At 47.8% G+C, this 18,063-nt stretch overlaps 1 protein-coding gene and 1 non-coding gene across 6 annotated transcripts in view; both read left to right on the top strand.

Moving 5' to 3' along the window:
• The window catches only part of SDCCAG8 (SHH signaling and ciliogenesis regulator SDCCAG8), a 251,622-nt gene that overhangs the window by 213,893 nt on the left and 19,666 nt on the right, over nucleotides 1-18,063 (top strand). The window lies entirely within an intron of this gene.
• On the top strand, nucleotides 7,572-7,736 carry LOC112863232 (U1 spliceosomal RNA). Its single transcript, XR_003223889.2, has one exon. It is a non-coding gene; the product is annotated as a U1 spliceosomal RNA (small nuclear RNA).

The raw sequence follows: 18,063 nt of genomic DNA on the forward strand, positions 1-18,063 counted from the left end.
AGTATCCAAAAAATTTGCATCGATGGGAAACATTTTTTCTTTCTTGGCACATCCAGTCAGATTTGAACTACATTAGCATTCTGCTGTGTTGTGAAACGGATTGCATCGAAACCTTTGTTACCAGTCAGACAGTACATTTTATTTCCGTATTACTCTCTTTCAGGGTTATTGGTACAGATGAATGTACTGTCGTATCTTGTCGGTTCATCAGTAACTCACATTGCTTTAGAGTCAATGGAGAGGTTTTCTTCAATGAAGTCCTCTTTCTGAATTCTAAGACCGCTCACCTGCCCCTGGGCCCTCCCCTTGCACGCCGATCTACTGCTCTCCTTAGCCATGTGCCAAGGTCTTTCTGGAGGTGCTGAGGGGCGGGGCCAGTATCTAATCTACTTGGGTAGCCACCGTGGCCAGAGCTCATAAAATGTAGTTGGAAGTCTGTTTAAACAAAGCTTACCGAATCGCGTCACGTTGATGCCGTCATGAGTGAGTCCTCGAGCAGAGATTTAACTTGCCTCCACTCCACCACTGAGGTTCCTCTCCCAGCACTTTCCCAGAAGCGTCTTTGCGAAATTTCCCCAGATAGGGATCCCGTCGACAACTACGTGCAACACCCTGGGAGTGACATCTTCTCTGTCTTGTTCTCCACCATTTCCCAGCAGCCGGTAGGGAGTACGTTGTAGGTGTTTGGTAAATACTTGCCGGGACAGGTGAATGTTGTGGTATTTTCTTCACGTTGCATTGAAGTCCCTGCCTCTCAGTCACTGGAAAACACCAGCATCAACAGCGTGTATGGTACTTAAACAGCTTTAGCAAGATCATATGCTGCATCTCCAGCTGCTGCCAGTGAAATTGTTTTCCTAGAAAGTCCCCAAGGCCTTCTCTACACGGAGGCATTGCCCTCTTTTTTATCTAGTTTTCTTTTAGCAAAAAAAAAAAAAAAAAAAAAAAAAGAGGTCCATATTCTTCAGAAGCAAAAGCAATATGACCTCCACAAATGTAACTAATTCTCTACTCCAGCTGAAGGTGGAGATGGCAGCTTTTGCCAGTGGTTCCTTGAAAGCCATCTCTATAAAAAGGGTGATGTGACTGTGATGCCATCTGATTTCAGGCCAGTCGGTGCTTTATAAGCACGGTCTGTGATGCTGTCATTACAAATCCTATTTTCCCTGGGGCGCCTGGGTGGCTCAGTTGGATGAGCGTTCCACTTTGGCTCAGGTCACGATCTCACAGTTCGTGAGTTCGAGTCCCGCATCGGGCTCTGTGCTGATGGCTCGGAGCCTGGAGCCTGCTTCGGGTTCTGTGCCTCCCTCTCTCTCTTCCCCTCCCCCACCACTTACACTTTGTCTCTCTGTCTCTCTCTCTCAAAAATAAATAAACACTTAAAAAAAATCCTTCTTTCCTTCAATACCTGCCTATGTCAGGTCCTGTGCCAGACATTGTGGCTGCCCGTGAGAACCATCCCCTGCTCACAAAGGGCTGACCTTTCTTCCTGTAGACAGTTCTGATGCACTGTGATCAGAGCGATGATGTGGAACATGGGAGAAGGAACATATAGGAGGAGATCAGATAGGGCTTTGTAGAAGGTGATTCTTGACTCTGAAGGAGAGCTGGGTATATGCAGAGAGTTAAAAAAGGCACTCTTTCTAATAATATTCTTTGGATTCCACACTTTGGAAGATCGATTTAGACTTAAAACCCAACATGAGAAGCAGCACATGACTTCTGTCTGACCTCCCTTGTATTCCCAATGTCGAGGCATGGTTCTATGTCTTGTCCCTCCTGGTGGCTCAGTCAGCTAGCCTGAAGTGTTTCTGTTGGCTGTCCAGCTCAAGACCGTCCTGACTCAAGGACTTCTTATGATGCCTGTATGGCACAATCCAATCACAGTGCAGGTCTCTGTGCAGATTTTTATCTTGGGAGGGAGAAAATAATACACATAACACAAGATGTTCTCTAGGGTAACATTACTCATTTAACTCAGCATATGATGAGTTCTGTGAGTTTTTCAGTAATTCATTGACACCTTCTCCCCATCTTTATGATAATTCTGAAGCCTATGCTTTTGACTCCATTCTCATGGGAAGGACTCTCGGCCATCTGTGATGGGAAAGAAAACAAGACCATTCTGCCACATGGGCACATGCCCACACAGGATATTTAAAAAGCAACGTCTCCGGGAAATACCTGTCCATGTAATCAATCTGAACTCTCAGTGTTCCTATGAGCGCCAGCAGGTGTAGATGGCTATTGTCTGGAGAGAAGGCTGGAAATAACCCTTTATTCAGAACCCTGTAAAGAAAGTTGGGTTGCCACGGTCAGATCCTCTTGACCCTACATTGCTGACAAGGTTGGAGAAAATGCTATTCCTAGAGGGGAACAGAAGTGGCTATCAAGGGTTAACCTGGCCCTGATTGACACTTGATCTTCAGAGTAGTATTTATTTTTAGACACTTCAGTATAAAGCATGTGGTACTGGTACTTAAAAGAATTTTTTTTTTTTTTTTCCGAACATTGCACGCTTAGGCTTTTCCATCCTACTAACTGCTTACAGGGAGCTTGCCCAGTTCCTCCCATTCTCTGGGATGGTTTGGTCGCATGTTGTGAATTTTAACATTTGCATCTGGCTCTTTATTTTCACGAGGGGGTCACAACCTAGCGATTTCGTCTTGTGCTCAAGTAAATGACTACACGCACTGAGTGGATTCACCTAGCTAGAATTTGATCTGAATGGGACAGACCAACGGATAGTTGTCAGACACTGTCCTTAACAGTTCCCTGCACCAGTAAACCTGCTACCACTTAGTTAACTGAGACGCCAGGGAATTCCAAAAAAAAAAAAAAAAAAAAAATCTAATTAATACACATTATTAAACATATTTACACACACTGAACTATTTCAAACCAGTAATGCTGGAATAAAGACAAAATAATACTGTGTATTTACATAACACCATAACACCTTTCACTAGGAAACTCTCAAGTCTTCACTAACTTACTATGCCGCACTGCACCCCACGAGGTGTGTTGGAAGTAAAGGTAGAACGGTACCAAGTGCTAACGACAGGAGGGAAGCACACGTCTTGTGTAGGGTGATAGAGACTCCTGAGTGGCCCCAGAGCATTCAAGTTCAGGTCACCCCGTGGTAAGGTAGCATCACAGGATTATGGATTTTAGTTTCCTTCTTTATGGTGTTGCTTTTGTTGTGTTTCCCATCTAGCCTGAAGCCTGTGCTGTACTTGAATTGATTGGAGGGATGAGCAGAAAGGACTGAGGCAAGCCTACCCTTGACCTTGACAGTGCCCCCTAACCTGGTCACTTGGTCTGTTGTGTAACTTTCCCTAGACCCTGCCAAATAGGATTTTCTTCATTTTTTCCCCTTAGTGGCAATTTTTTTTTACTTTTTTTTACTTTTTTTTTTTTTTAACATTTATTTATTATTGAGAGACAGAGAGACACAGAGTGTGAGCAGGGGAGGGGTAGAGAGAGGGGGAGACACAGAATCCGAAGCAGGCTCCAGGCTCTGAGCTGTCAGCACAGAGCCTGATGCGGGGCTCGAACTCAACAAACCGCGAGATCATGACCTGAGCCGAAGTCAGTCGCCTAACCAACTGAGCCACCCAGGTGCCCCAATTTTTTTTTTTTTTTTTTTTTAATCAGAGTGTGACAGTCAACTTTCCAGAAATGCCTCAAGGCAGCCAGACACATGCTAGTCAGTGAGAAAGGTGTTGGTGAGCCCTGGTCTCCTCTGGAAGGGTCAGGGCTGATGCCATTTCCAGCACCTCCCATAACAGGACTGGCCCAGCACAGCAAGCACAGAGAACATTCCAGGACTTCTGGGGAGCACCTGGGGCAGACCCAGAGCTGGATGCAGTCGAGAACCCATGTGAACACAAGAATATAAACAGACCAATGGGAATAGTGAACTATGCATTTAGATTTTTAAATAGCATACATTAACATCTTGGAATGAATTTTGCATTTAATATTCCATTGCATTTCCAGAAAGTTTAGTGCTGGAATTTAGTATTCATTTGGTTATGCTACACAGTGAATTTATTCACCTGCTCCTTTGAGGAAAAAGAGGAACTTTCTCTCTAGAAGCCTTTCTCACAGGAAAGCCTTTATTTTGGCTTAACCTCTCAGATTTTTGGATAATTTAGGTGTCACAGATAAACCCATGATAGGATAGCTTTCAGACACTATAATTTAAGTGTCTCTGAAATGTAATAAATAGAGCTTTGTCTGGGTTTGGAGAAATAATGTTTTCTTCCCAAACAGCTGTTCATTTGTATTAACAATTTTCTCTCTCTGGAAAGGCAGTATTTCTGTTTTATATCCAATCTTGTCTCCTTTCTATCACGTTAGCTGTGTTCGCTCCATTGTGGCAGTGTTTTTAATATCCCTGAGCACCGTGGGCTGATGACAAAGCTGACCTCAGGGGCTTCCAGAAGAGAAGCTACTACTTGTTTTTCCCTAGCTTATTTCTCGTCAGACTGTCCCTGTATATCTTACTGGGGCTGGCTGATTTCAGTGCCTTTTCATTTTGTCTGAGACCATTTGGAGAAGGCATTTAAACACCAAATGCAGGATGCACAAATCTATACAAATCTGTGCCCCCTTCTTCGGTTGGCAAAGCCAAAGGTCTTTGGTTGTTCATTTTGGGGCCCCTACTTAGCACCCAAAGAGGCAATTTCTGAGGCTGTGATGAAGATAGTCATAGCAAGCTGTGAGGTCTGGCCACACAATATTAGATATAATGAAATATATTAGATACTGGCCCTCCCCTCAAAGAGGTCACACCCAATGGGCCTACACTAGACCTTTGCACACGGGAGAAAGAAAGCAGAGAATCATGGGAGTGAGAACATGAATATAAAATAAAGTTTCCTAACAATCTTGTGAGATGGACAGGTGGGACATGTATGGTAAAAATTACATTTTACTTTGAAGTCATCTGGTTAGAGAGAGGCTAAATATCACCAAACTCCCGTGGCTGGTAGGCTGAGAATCAGACCCTTTCCTACTTAATGTCTCTGAGAGTCATCATAGGGAAGGGTAGTTAAGAACATGCCTTCTGAACCCAGATGGCACGGCTTCAAATACCTGCTCTGCCCTCTTCTGCGCTGTGTGATTTGGGACGAGCTACTTAACGTGGGCCTAAACATCTCCATCCATAAAATTATGACAGTTGTGTTACGTATCTCATGGGGTTAAGAGGATTGCACGAATTATTACACAAATGTTCAGAGCAGTGCCTGGCACACAGCAAGGACTCAATAAACGTTAGCTATGTGCATTGCCACAGCGCTCAGCACAGGGAGCAACATGTACAACCTGTAATCAGAGCTCGTGAACATTAAATAGGTCTTCCCTACACCTTTAGCGAAGTTAGAATGAAACAGGGTTTTTGTTCTCGTGCTGTAACCCAGGACTACTGCAGCCCTTGCAATTAATGAAGGACACAATGTTCACAATGTCGGCCTCTGGGGAATACTGTCAGGGGGACGGACGGTTAATAATCAGGTCTCCACCCCTGACAGATCAGAAGTGCCGCCTCATAACGATGCATTCCAGAATACTCTAGAGAGGCCTTTGAGACTCATCTCCTTTAAGTTTGAAAGCGTGGGGGCACTTGGTGCTTATACAGCGCTAACTTCCAAGTAACACATCTCCGTTCACAGTCTATTATGCTCAGACCCTCCTGGAAACTGCTTTTGACTGTTGACTGGAAATGTGACCAAAGATTAATGAATTTGGAAGCACTGAAGTGATAGAAAAGGTATTTGTTTGTTTGCTTGGCTGGTTGGTTAAAATCCTGTTCTGTTTTGAACTGAGTTGGAGTCAGCGGTGAAATTAGGAAGCTGGGGGATCCAGTGATTTTGGAAATCAGTCCAGGTCCAATCAGGTGAGGGGGATGCGAGGAGGGAGAGAGCAGAGGCCGGAGAAAAACCCACCCCAGATTACAGCCCCCAGATCCCACTGTCCCAGAAGCCAGAGGAGAGTCTCGGGGACACCTCGGGGCTTTGTGGGGGTGGGGGGGAGCTGTCTGCTTGGGCACATATGTGCACCAAACCTCCCTTTGCTCCATGCCAGCATCTGATCAGCAGCCTCCAAATGTTCTAGCATCCCCAGCAGATCATTTTGATTCAGAAGCCTTCTATTGACAGTTAACTTTTATTGAAAGACTATTGTCTTGATAAGAAATTCCTGACAACTTCAGTGATGTTGGATTCCAAGTATATAATGACAGCTCTGATGGTGTGTGTTTGTGTGTGTGATGCATTCAAATGCTCTAAGGAAAACTGCTCTAATTTTTCACTACGCTGGAGGGGGCACCCAGCATTCAGGCTCTGTGCAAGTGCACATAAACACACATGATACTTGAACCACGGACCCTATAGAATTTACTAGCATACATGGAAATTTGGTGAGGACAAAGTTGTTTTTTGTTTTGTTTTGTTTTGTTTTGCTAGGAGACTGTCTTGTCAAACGTCCAGTAGCTTTTAGTTAAGTTCCACCCAAGGACAATGTGGTATGGACAAAGGAGCACCAGATCTTAAACAGAGAAATCTGGCTTTCAGTCCTGTCTTAGCTATTTTATAGCTGCCGTGAGGATCATGGGTTTAGATGACAGACCTGGGATTGTGTTCTAGCTCTCCACTTACTATGTGAATAAGGCAAGATATCGGGGGCATCTCTGGGCCTCACTTTCTTGTCTATAAAATGAGGATCACAATAGTAGCCATAATACCTTCTTGAAAAGGTTGCTAATAATGACTTACAAATAACTGGAAAAACACTTAGCACAGTCACTGCACATAGAAGAGTCTCAATAATAATAATAATACCTCATACTGTTTATTGCTTTAGTTATGTTATTATGGAATCTTAATTGCCTCATTCATTTGAAAGAAGCAGCACTTCGTATATTCGGGGCCGTTTTCAGAGTTAGGTGAGCTCGTGTATGTGGAAGCACTGTGCATAAGCTCTGAAGTACTTTTTTAATGTTTTTTATTTGTTTTGAGAGAGAAAGCCAGCGTGAGCGGGGGAGGGGCAAAAAGAGAGGGGGAGAGAGAGAGAACCCCAAGCAGAGAATCCTGACACGGGGCTCCATCCCACGACGGTGAGATCATGACCTGAGCCGAAATCAAGGGTCAGACACTCACCTGACTGAGCCCCCCAGGCGCCCCTGAAACACTTTATTAAAAATAATAATGATGATGATGATTGTACTTTTCACTTAGTGAGGATCTCTAAGGGCCAGGCATTTTACATGCTGTCTCTAACTCTCCAAGTAGTCCTGGGAGGTAGTAGAATCATTTTATATTGGAAATGAAACAGGCTTAGAAGAATTTGCCTGGGACCATGCTGAGATTTCAACGTAGGTTTTTTTTCTTTTAATTCAAAGTCGTCATTCTACATAGCTGCATCTCAGTGGTAACAAAACAATGGTTAATAATAGGTTATTGTTCCTGTTGATAATAGAATCAGGCTCCCAGCATCTAGTCTGTGTAATCATCGAGTAGTATAACCTGCACTGCATGTATTTTATATTAAAACATATGATTTTTATACTTACCTGGCAAGGGAGATACCATGATCAGCGAAGGTGGTTTTCCCAGGGCGAGGCTTATCCATTGCACTCCGGATGTGTTGACCCCTGCGATTTCCCCAAATGTGGGAAACTTGACTGCACAATTTGTGGTAGTGGGTGACTGCATTCGCGCTTTCCCCTGGGGGGGGGGGTGGGGGACAAATGTATGAATTTGACAAAATGCATTGAACACATACTCACAGACTTACGTGTGTATCCACCCATGAAGCCCGAGGCTATGGAGGAAGTTTCAGAAAGGAGGAACCTGTCGGCAAGATCTAGGCAGTGGCCTTGTGGTTGGAAAACACATGCTATCCCCACATCCCCAAGGGGAATAATTTGTTTGTTTTTTTTTAATTTTTTTTTCAACGTTTTTTTTTTTTTTTTTTTTTTGGGGGGGACAGAGAGAGAGAGACAGAGCATGAACGGGGGAGGGGCAGAGAGAGAGGGAGACACAGAATCGGAAACAGGCTCCAAGCCGTCAGCCCAGAGCCTGACGCGGGGCTCGAACTCACGGACCGCGAGATCGTGACCTGGCTGAAGTCGGACGCTTAACCGACTGCGCCACCCAGGCGCCCCCAAGGGGAATAATTTGAAGGGCATACTTTTTGAATGGCTAAGTTCTGATACTTTCATTATAATATTCAATGCTTTCTTAGTCACTCCTCATGTTTTTGCATTTCAGTTACATGAATTTTCATTCACATTGTAGATAACAAGTAAATGGAATTTACAGTTTGGTGCCCCCGTCAGCATACTAATTTGAACTAGTTTATTGCTCACCAGCTGACAGTGGTCTGCTCAGGTGGGCAGCCTGGAACCCGGGCATATCCTGAGGGGACGTGTCTGTGCAGAAGTGTCCCTGAACACCTGGAGGCTACTGGACTTCATGAGATCTGCATGGCTTTGGCAGTTACTTTTTCTTTTTTTAATTTTTTAATGTTTATTTATTTTTGAGAGAGAGCAAGAGACAGAGCGCTAGTGTGGGAGGGACAGAGAGAGAGGGAGATGCAGAATCTGAAGCAGGCTCCAGGCCCCGAGCTGTCAGCACAGAGCCCGACACAGGGCTCGAACCTACGAACCATGAGATCATGGCCTGAGCCAAAGTCAGATGCCTAATCAACTGAGCCACCCAGGCTCCCTGGGGTTCAGCAATTCCTCACTGCAGGTTTGCTGAAGTTTTGCTTTTTTTTTTTTTTTTTTTGCTAACCCTTTCTAAGCCTCAGTCTCCACAATCTATTAAATCAAAATAATAGTGCCTGACTACTTAGAGTTTCCAAGCAGATAAAGGGATATTTCATTTAACGTGCTCAGCACTTAACACCGCATCCTTTTCCACCCTTCTTTGACTTCTGAAAGAAAAAAAAAAGGGTCTACTTTTGCAACAATGGAATATTCGGTTTGCTTTTTTTACCATCCCTCATTTGCACGGACTTGGAAAACCATGCGTGGTCAACCAACACATGGATCAAACAAATTTACAAGGAGATCAGAAACGGCTTTTCACCTGTGACTGAGTGGTGCCACCGGTGGGGGTGTCCCATCTGCAAGAGGGCTCTCTGCACCAGTCCGGAGGGAATATCCCAGCTGTCCCTATGTTACAGAGGCTAGACCAACTGCCCCTCACCCCCACTCTGCAGATTTTTGCTCCTGAAGCCGAGCGCCCTGGCCTCGATCACTCACATGTGTCTGCCAGGTTTAACTTTTAGTTTGTCTAGAAGTTAGTCTTTCTGATTCCTGGCCTGATGAAATATTTTAGAATATTTTCCCAGTCCCGCTCCCCTCCCCCGTCCCCCACCGCTCTAAGTTACAAATGGCCAGATTTCAGTCATCAGGAGAGTCGAATGTATTATTTTTTTGCAGCCTGTCTTTCTGGGGGCCGGATTCCAAGGAGGCAGCCCGTGGGCTCACAGGCCAGGAGAGCCAGGATTTCAACAGCGTCAACAATCTTTGCTCATCATACGGAAAAGCAGTGTGTCAGTGCCGGCTCATTAGCATACAGCCGCGCCGTGCTTGCTAACAAAGCAGGCTCTGGGTATCTGCTGGTTTCTCAGATTGTCCGTCTTCCTTGACCAAAAAGAAGAGGAGAAATAGCTTCAGGCAAGGGTGCTGTCCCTCTCCCTCGGCCAGAAAGCCTCCCAAGGATTCCCAGAGGGAGAGCTTTGAAGTGGTTTTCAAGAAATCAAGCTCTTGGAAAAAGGAGACCAGCCACCCTTTGTTTTTCTAATCTTGTTCTGAATCACGACAGGCAAATAAATCGCCATGTTGTCGAGTTAAAAATGAGCGAGCCCCGAATAATTCCCGATCATCCCTTTAACAGTTCTGTTTAGTTAGCAGGCTTCAAAAGAAAGAACTATATATGGGCAGAGGTACGCCTGCGTGCCCCGCGCGGTCTGTCTCCCGATCCCTCTTTTGTTAGGGGGATGGAGGGGAAGGAGAAACTTACAAGCAGATGTGCTGCTAGATCTACAGGCTTCTGCCAACCATATGGCATCTTAAAGAAAGATGGTTGGAGCGTCTGGATTAGCAAAGAGTCGGGATGGGAAGCCATGTGTCGTGTTGGTACAGGCAGTTGTTTGAGCTCTCTCTAAATGGCTTCAGGAGATTGTGTAATGGAACAAATGGTCCTGGGAGCCCGGGAACAGCCTTGCCGCTGCTGGATAGGCAGTCGGCCCTCGGGCGGGAGCTGTTTCCCTTCTTCCTCCCCCCTTGTGGCCTCTCCTTCTTTTAGTGTTCTTCCAACTCCGAGAATGCACTCAGAACTTTTCCACTTAGAATTTCGCTCTGGGCTCTCCCCGCCTGGATGTCTGCCTGAACTCTCTCCTCTCCCTTGAACCTGGAAGTGAACGCTGGGGTCCTGCTCCAGGTCCCCTCCTGCGGTCCCTGCAGGGGTCCGGGCCGACAGAGGCCTTTCCCAGCTCCCCTGGAGGTGTTCTCCCACCACAACTCCAAGAGATGAAAAATCTTTAATCCCTTAATGGGTCAGTTCAGAGTTTTATGTGGTCCCAGGTGTTGACCACCTAAGAGACGTGCGTGCCCCTTCACCATTTTGGATCTCATGTGTGCCGCTTAAAAACAAATTGTACTAATTCCATAGCAGTGAATTCTTTGGTCTTTTGGGTCATGCATGCCATTAACTGAGCAGGACTCCACTCCCTGATACGAAATGCAAATATAAGTTCAAGACTTGAGACACTGCGATACTGGCACCGTGTGGGCAGTATTTCATCTGGGGTCACGTTCTCTGTCCGTTCTTGTTTTGAGAAACTGAGGCAGAAGGGACACCTTCCAGCCAGAGCAAACCTTTGGAGCTGTTCTCTTGGCCAAGCTCTCTGGACACTTCAGCTGCGTTCTGGGGCAAACAGATCTTTCTTTGCGGCCAGTTCAGGGCCACTGCATATACGATGCAATGCCTTTCGCTGCTATCAAGTTGGGTCAGCCTCCTCAAGGGAATGGGTGACCCACCCCCAGGCGCCATGATGTATCAGATGCCCTGATGTATCATGCATTGCGGTCCACGGGAGGCGCGATGAGTAGCTGAGGCAGTGAAAGAACTGGCTGATTTATCTGACCACGTTATCAAAGCAGCAGCCAGTCGGGTCAGTGGGAGTCTCTTGTGGGTGCCTGGTTTGTGCTGCGTGCCATGGGAGCAGAGAGCACTGAACAGCAGCATCTCCTTTAGGGTTTGAGCTCCCACCCCCCACCCCACCCCCCGCCCCGATCACAGGCAGTGAGCCCAACTGCCCCAGAGAATGGGAGCAAATAAGAAGTGAGAGCCCAGGTTAAAAGTGAATAACCTCCCCCCACCTCAAGAAATGAAACGTAGAGCATGTGCAGGACTGGGCTGCAGTGGGAAGGAAGAAAACAGTGTCCCAAAATCTGAATATGTCTTCAGACTGTCATTGTTTTTATGTACTTGTGGCTGAGGCAGATGATTTTCACTGTCTGACACAAGGTCATCTGAGAATCACTTGGAGATCATTACCAATTTCTTTCATAAATAACTCTTTTCTGCAAGGATACCAATGTCACCCAGTTATTTCAGATGAGGTGCTATTTCATTTTTGTGAATTCTTTGTATTAAAAAATTATTCTTGGGGCGCCTGAGTAGCTCAGTCAGTTGAGCATCCGACTCCCTCTCAGGTCATGATCTCACGGTTTCGTGAGTTCAAGCCCCGCATCGGGCTCTGTGCTGACGTGACAGCTGGGACTCTGGAGCCTGCTTTGGATTCTGTGTCCCTCTCTCTGTCCCTCCCCTGCTCGCTCTCTCTTTGTCTCTCTCAAAACTAAACATTAAAAAATTTCAAAAAAATTATTTATATCTCATAGACACAGGTTAAAAACACATTACTTTGACCCCCACCCCGAGGGCTCATTTCATGCTGAACATGGGGCAGAGGTGGGGGGCCGTGGGGGAAGTATCATTTTGATTGTTATCTCCCAATTGGAAGAAATTACCACTTTAATCCTTTAAACCATCCAAGTGTACATGGTCCCAAATTTGTCAGCATTAGAATTTCTTGAAACAATGCAATTAAACTGCAACATATTTCCTAACATTCTTAATTAAGACAGTAACTGAAAAATGTAGATTAACAGAAGTTACTGTTTTTATCAACACATTTTCTTTCTTTCCCGCCACCATCACATCCCCCTCCCCCATCCCTTTTTCTTTTTTTTTCCCTTTTTTTTTTTTTTTTTTGCTTTAAATGTCTGATGTCAGTTTCGTCCACATGTACATTATGCACATGGCACCGAAGAAACAAAGTAAAAAATTCTCTTTTAATTCTGAGCTGCATGCCCAACGCCACATGCACTGTCTGTTACATGTCGCTTCTTATGAGGTTCATGCTGGGAGTTTCTTTTTAAAGGCAAAGTGTTTCTGAAGGAAAGAGTTCAGGTTGCGCAGATTGTGTTAGAAAAACCTCACTCTCTCCGAGTGGAATTAATATACTGATTGTTCCGTGCAGGCTCAAACTGGCAATGTGTGCAAAAGTTCAAGAGTATCTGGGAGTGGAAACATGGAGGAGAATTTGAGAGAGTGAGCGCACACAAAGAGATGGGAAGTGTTGTTGGAAAGTGAAATTAATGGTAACTTTGTAAGCAGGCAGAGGGAATGTAAGTGTGAACAACTGTGCAGTAAAGGGTCCTCAGGCTTAGAACATTTGTGCGGAATCAGAAAGCCCTGATTCTCATGGCGCATTTTAGGATAGGTCATGAAAGCCAGTTGGGTTATTGGAGGACAATGGGGGCGCGGATAAAGCGCTGTCACACCCAGCACCTTTTAGCTGGCATTTCTTTGAGGTCTTCAGGTGTTGGGCCCTTTCAATTGGGTCACAGGAGAAGCTTAATCACTAACCCAGAAACCGAAGCGGGCCGTAATGGTGCTTCGGCCTGTCAGCCAATATTTTTTTCCTGGTTGGTTAAAATCTTGAATGTCCAGGATGATCCACAAACGGTGAACGTTTGGTTTACACGTAAGGAATTAAAAGGTAAGAAAAGCCAGTAACAATCACGCGGCACCTTTCCCATCACAAGGAAACTTTTCCCGCACTGCTCCCCAGGGAGAAGGAGACGGGGACGGGAGCTTGGAGTTAATGAGCCTTTCGCCCATCTCCTTCTTCGACTGCCACGTCGGCTTAATCCTCGTCGTCCGCCACAGCCCGGAGCCCCGCAGGCCCCGCGGAGCCGCCCCGGCCGCCCGGCAGGTGCAGGCGCCTTCCCGGGACCCCCCTCCCGCGGGCAGCCGCGGCGCAGCCCAGAGGTCGGGGCGAGCGGCCGCGCGGCCCGGGGGTTGGGGCGGGGGGGGGGGGGGGCGTCGGCGGGCGCGGTGGGGGGCCGGAGCCGGGCGCCTCCCCGCCCGCCGCGGGAGGGGCCGCCCGCAGCCCCGGGCGCGCTCGGAGGCGGCCTGAGAGCAGGTGCAGGGGCGCGGCGGGCGCGCTCGGAAGTGGCCAGCGCGCGGCGGGAGGCGGGCTGCATCTCCGGGGCTCGTCCTGAGCGCGCACCACCGCTCCCCGCTCCCGTCGACGGGATTTTCACTGCAAGTCTGAGATGGAGCCTTTCATTGGCGGCATCTAGGAAAAGGGGGGGGGGGGGGTGGGGGGGGGAGGCGAGGCGGGGGGGAGACGACCACTACCTTCTGTTTGGCAGCTGCTCGTCTCTAAAGCAGGACACTGTCTCCGGGGATGGTTTAGGGCAGGTCCTCCCGTGGCTGTGAGCTCAGGTCAGGGCTTGGGAGGATGTCAGTATTGTGCGCCCACACCTCTCAAAATACTGCTCTGCGGCCTGTGAGGAGAGACACTAGCAGGGTCCCCAGCCTCGCGTCACCGCCCCGCGCCGCCCCAGGCCGGGCTGTCGGTCCTGTAGCCCCTCACCGCCTATTGTCATCGCCTGGGAGGGTGTTACTGCCGCTGCATCACAACCACCAAGACCTGGCCTAGAGAGAGTAAATACTGGATGGATGATTTAGCATGCCTGGGGGTTCTTCTTAAAATCTGGGCACTGCTGCCCACAGGGGGTTCCTAGTCTACACAGCAGAAGCTCACCGGGTGTGGGGGCCATGACTGGAACCTTGGTGGCGGTGCTGGGAGGGCCTCTGCACCAACACTGAGCCCACTGCTGGGGCCCTCACTTGGCCCCGGGGAGCAGCCTTCAGGAAGCCCGTCCTTCCCTCTCTTTTCTGTTCCTCTCATTCAGGAACTCTTAATTGAGAAAGGATGCCTCCTTTGCTCTGTTCGGAACACTGACCAAGTGCTGTAGAGACAGAGCCCCTGACCCTCTCCGCCACCCTGTAGTGACACCTCCCTGCTCTCTGAACCCAATCCTGTCTCCCCTGCTCTCTCAGGGACTGCACACCTTGGACACAGAGATGGCTTCTGCTTGGAGCACCCCAAGGTTGATTGATGACCGGAGGCAGTGGTGGCCTTCCCTAATCCAGAGCAGTCTTAATACGTCTTCTCTCCCTGCCGCCCACCTCAAGGCCACTGTGGTTTCCTGAGCTGCGTGGGGCACTTTGTTCACTTGTGCTCCTTTCACAAAATAGAGGAAGGAGTATTGGAAGCCTAGTCTGGTCCTCTTGCCACTTTTCAAATTCAGAATTTCACAACCCAAACATTAAAGTGTTGATAATTGGTTCCTTCTGCCCCCCGCGACGGCGTGGAACTGGGAGAGGTTAGGACTCTTGTGCTGCCCGAGTTCCCCGGAAAGGAAGCGGGCGGGCCTCTGCCGGACCTTCTAGCTGGAAGAGCTCTGCCACCGTATTATCCCGACGCCCATCACTGTGTGGAGGACCCCCTTTTACTAAATGATTTATTACTCTTAGCAGAATTCCTTTGGCTGCAGATTTTATTTCTGAGTCACTCTGTTCAGCTCAATTGGTCGCCTTCAGTTACCGTGGCAACCAGCAGATGGGGTTCTTTGACAAGGGTCAGCAGGGAGGCTGCCTCAGTATAGACTATAGAGGGAAGAGGAGCTAAATAAAAAGCTTTCAGCACTGACAGTTCTGTAGCGGATGGCCAGGAGTACTTATCAAATTACTTGCATTAAAACCTAATTAAGATGTGTGCCAGTAAGGGTGCCGTAGTGATTGGACCTGGTTACTGAGCTGCCGTGGGCCCACTCTGACTCGATCACACCTCTGTGACCAATTTGCTGACCTCGAGGATGGTTGAACACGAAGAAGACAGAGGGCAAGCTCACTCCAGTGTGGATCTGCCACACTCCAGGACACTCAGACCCTCTGGGAGCACCTGGGGGACCTCACTGGCCCCGAATCTTCGTGCTAACACCACACTGCTGCAGACACTCCGGAGGGCATCTGAACAGGCCCCTCGTGCGTTCTCATAGTGCCACATCTGCTTTTAAGACTATACTTGCTTTATGGGGCGCCTGGGTGGCGCAGTCGGTTAAGCGTCCGACTTCAGCCAGGTCACGATCTCGCGGTCCGTGAGTTCGAGCCCCGCGTCGGGCTCTGGGCTGATGGCTCAGAGCCTGGAGCCTGTTTCCGATTCTGTGTCTCCCTCTCTCTCTGCCCCTCCCCCGTTCATGCTCTGTCTCTCTCTGTCCCAAGAATAAATAAACGTTGAAAAAAAAAATTTAACAAAAAGACTATACTTGCTTTAGTTGCAAATAGTATTCGTCAAAATAAAACTGATCTCTTAGTTGTTCCAGATACAGTGTACTAAATAGACATGCTGTCTAAGCACAAAGGATCTTTTCTGTAGGGAGGAAAGGGACATTTTCCGGTCAGTTGACAAAATTAGAAATCATAGGTTAGATAAAGGTATTTTGTCACTGTTCCAAGTCAATGTAGTTGATAATATACCGTGGTACATGGGAGTGTCTTTATCATTAGGATTTACACACTGAGGTCTGGGTGCCCGCAAATTACTATCAGATGGCTCTGAAAACAATAAAAAATATACAGGGGTGCCTGGGTGGCTCAGTCGGTTAAGCGTTCGACTTTGGCTCAGGTCATGATCTTGCGGTCCGTGAGTTCAAGCCCTTCGTCAGGCTCTGTGCTGACAGCTCAGAGCCTGGAGCCTGTTTCAGATTCTGTGTCTCCCTCTTTCTCTGAGCCTCCCCTATTCATGTCTGTCTGTCTCTCTCTCTCTCTCTCTCTCTGTCTCAAAAATAAATAAACGTTAAAAATTTAAAAAAAATTTTAAAAATAAATAAAAAATATACATATCCATTGTGTGTGTGTGTGTGTGTGTGTGTGTGTGTGTGTGTGTGGAGAGAGGAGAATAATAAATGGGTTAAGTGATAACAGGTAAATTTGGATAAAGGGTATGCGGGTATTCTTTGTACTATTCTTACAACTTTTTGTAAGTATGATATTATTTTCTTTTTTTGATAGTATTTTCAAATAAAGTTTTGTTTTTATTTTTTATTTTTAGAAAAATTTTTATGTTTATTTTTTTATTTTTTATTGAAAACATTTTTTTAATGTTTATTTATTTTTGAAGGAGAGAGAGAGAGAGAGACAGAGCCTGAGTGGGGGAGGGGCAGAGAGAGCTGGAGACACAGAATCCGAAGCAGGCTCTGGGCTCCGAGCTGTCAGCACAGAGCCCGACGCGGGGCTCGAACTCACCGACCGTGAGATCATGACCTGAGCTGAAATCAAGAGTCAGACTCTTACCCGACTGAGCCACCAGGCGCCCCCCAAATAAATGCTTTTTAATAAGGGGATGCTTCCACTGAGGTTTAGGTGGAGGGTGGTAGTGACCCTCTACCTAAAGAGGTATCTGGGGAGAGGCATCTGGGGTGCTCTGCTGGTGCTGCTAAATGGCCTCGCGCCGCACGTGGCCTGGACTCTCCTCTGCAGGAATCGTGAGACCCGACCGTCTTCATCCCTCCGTCCCGTTCCCTGTTGCACAGTGGGGCTGTGCTCCCCATGACTGCTTTTGCCTCAACGAGAGCAAGCTACAGGTGACCATGGCTGGAGGCAAACAGTCTCCTAGGTTCTTTAGAGTTTAAGGTTCCTGACGCGTCGGCTCCTGCCCCTCCTGTTCCTGGTTGCAGGATCCTTTCTCCCTGCCAGGCCCTCCGAAGGGATCAGGAGCTCAGCCCGTGTCACATGGCACTTTCTCTCTCAGATGACAAGGCAGTGATGCAGCAGATGTTCTCAGTGTTCTGTGCCGAAGCTGAGGCTCATTTCCAGCCTGTCTTAAGCAGCTGGTCTGTGAGAGCGCCAGGTGACACCACCCGAGGCCTCGGGGGTGCGGCGGCCTGGGGAGCTGGCCCCCAGCAAGCTCCCCAAATGAGTCTCTGGAGCCCTGGGCCTCCCGCATCTGCGTCCTTCGTGCCAGCACCGGTCCAGACTAGGTTGGCATCCAGACTGAGGAGTCTGCAAACCGGTCGGGGACGAGATAACAGAAACGGGGCTTCGAAACTTTTAGGGCAATCGGTGCAGGAGTGTGTTTTTATTGTCCTTCGCAGAACTATCAGTCGGCAGCGGAGCGCAGTTAAAAAGGAACAAAAGCAAAGCCAGAACTGGCGATCCCCCTGAGCCCGGGGGAGGAGTACTGGCCCAGGGGCTCCCCCACCCCGGCCTCCGAGAATGACTGTGCCTCCAGCCCCCACTAGGTCCCCCAGTGGGTCACCTTTCTCAAGATCCTTGCCTAAAATCCTTTTTTTTTTTTCTTTTTTAAGTATGAAATAGAAGGTCTTTTTCAAAAGGATTCTGAAATGCTTCCAAGAACACTGGATTTGGAGTCAAGAGACATGGGTTTCATTCTTAGATGTACTAAACACAAGCTGCGTGACCACCGGCCACAGGTTCACCATAATGGGCTGGACTGGATGACCTCTGAGGTGCCCCTCAGCTCTCACATGACTTCATCAGGTGCTCCTTTTGCAGAGAAGAGCAGGGGTCTCTCCCTCAATTGCTGCCCCTAAGCAGCGCCTGCCCCCCGCCTCCCCCCGCTTAGGCTGATTGGAAATTTAAGAGAATGAAAAATTAAAGGGGT

This window comes from Puma concolor, chromosome E4 (genome assembly GCF_028749965.1).
Source record: "Puma concolor isolate L17-30 chromosome E4, mPumCon1.1.hap2, whole genome shotgun sequence".
Taxonomy (NCBI): domain Eukaryota; kingdom Metazoa; phylum Chordata; class Mammalia; order Carnivora; family Felidae; genus Puma; species Puma concolor.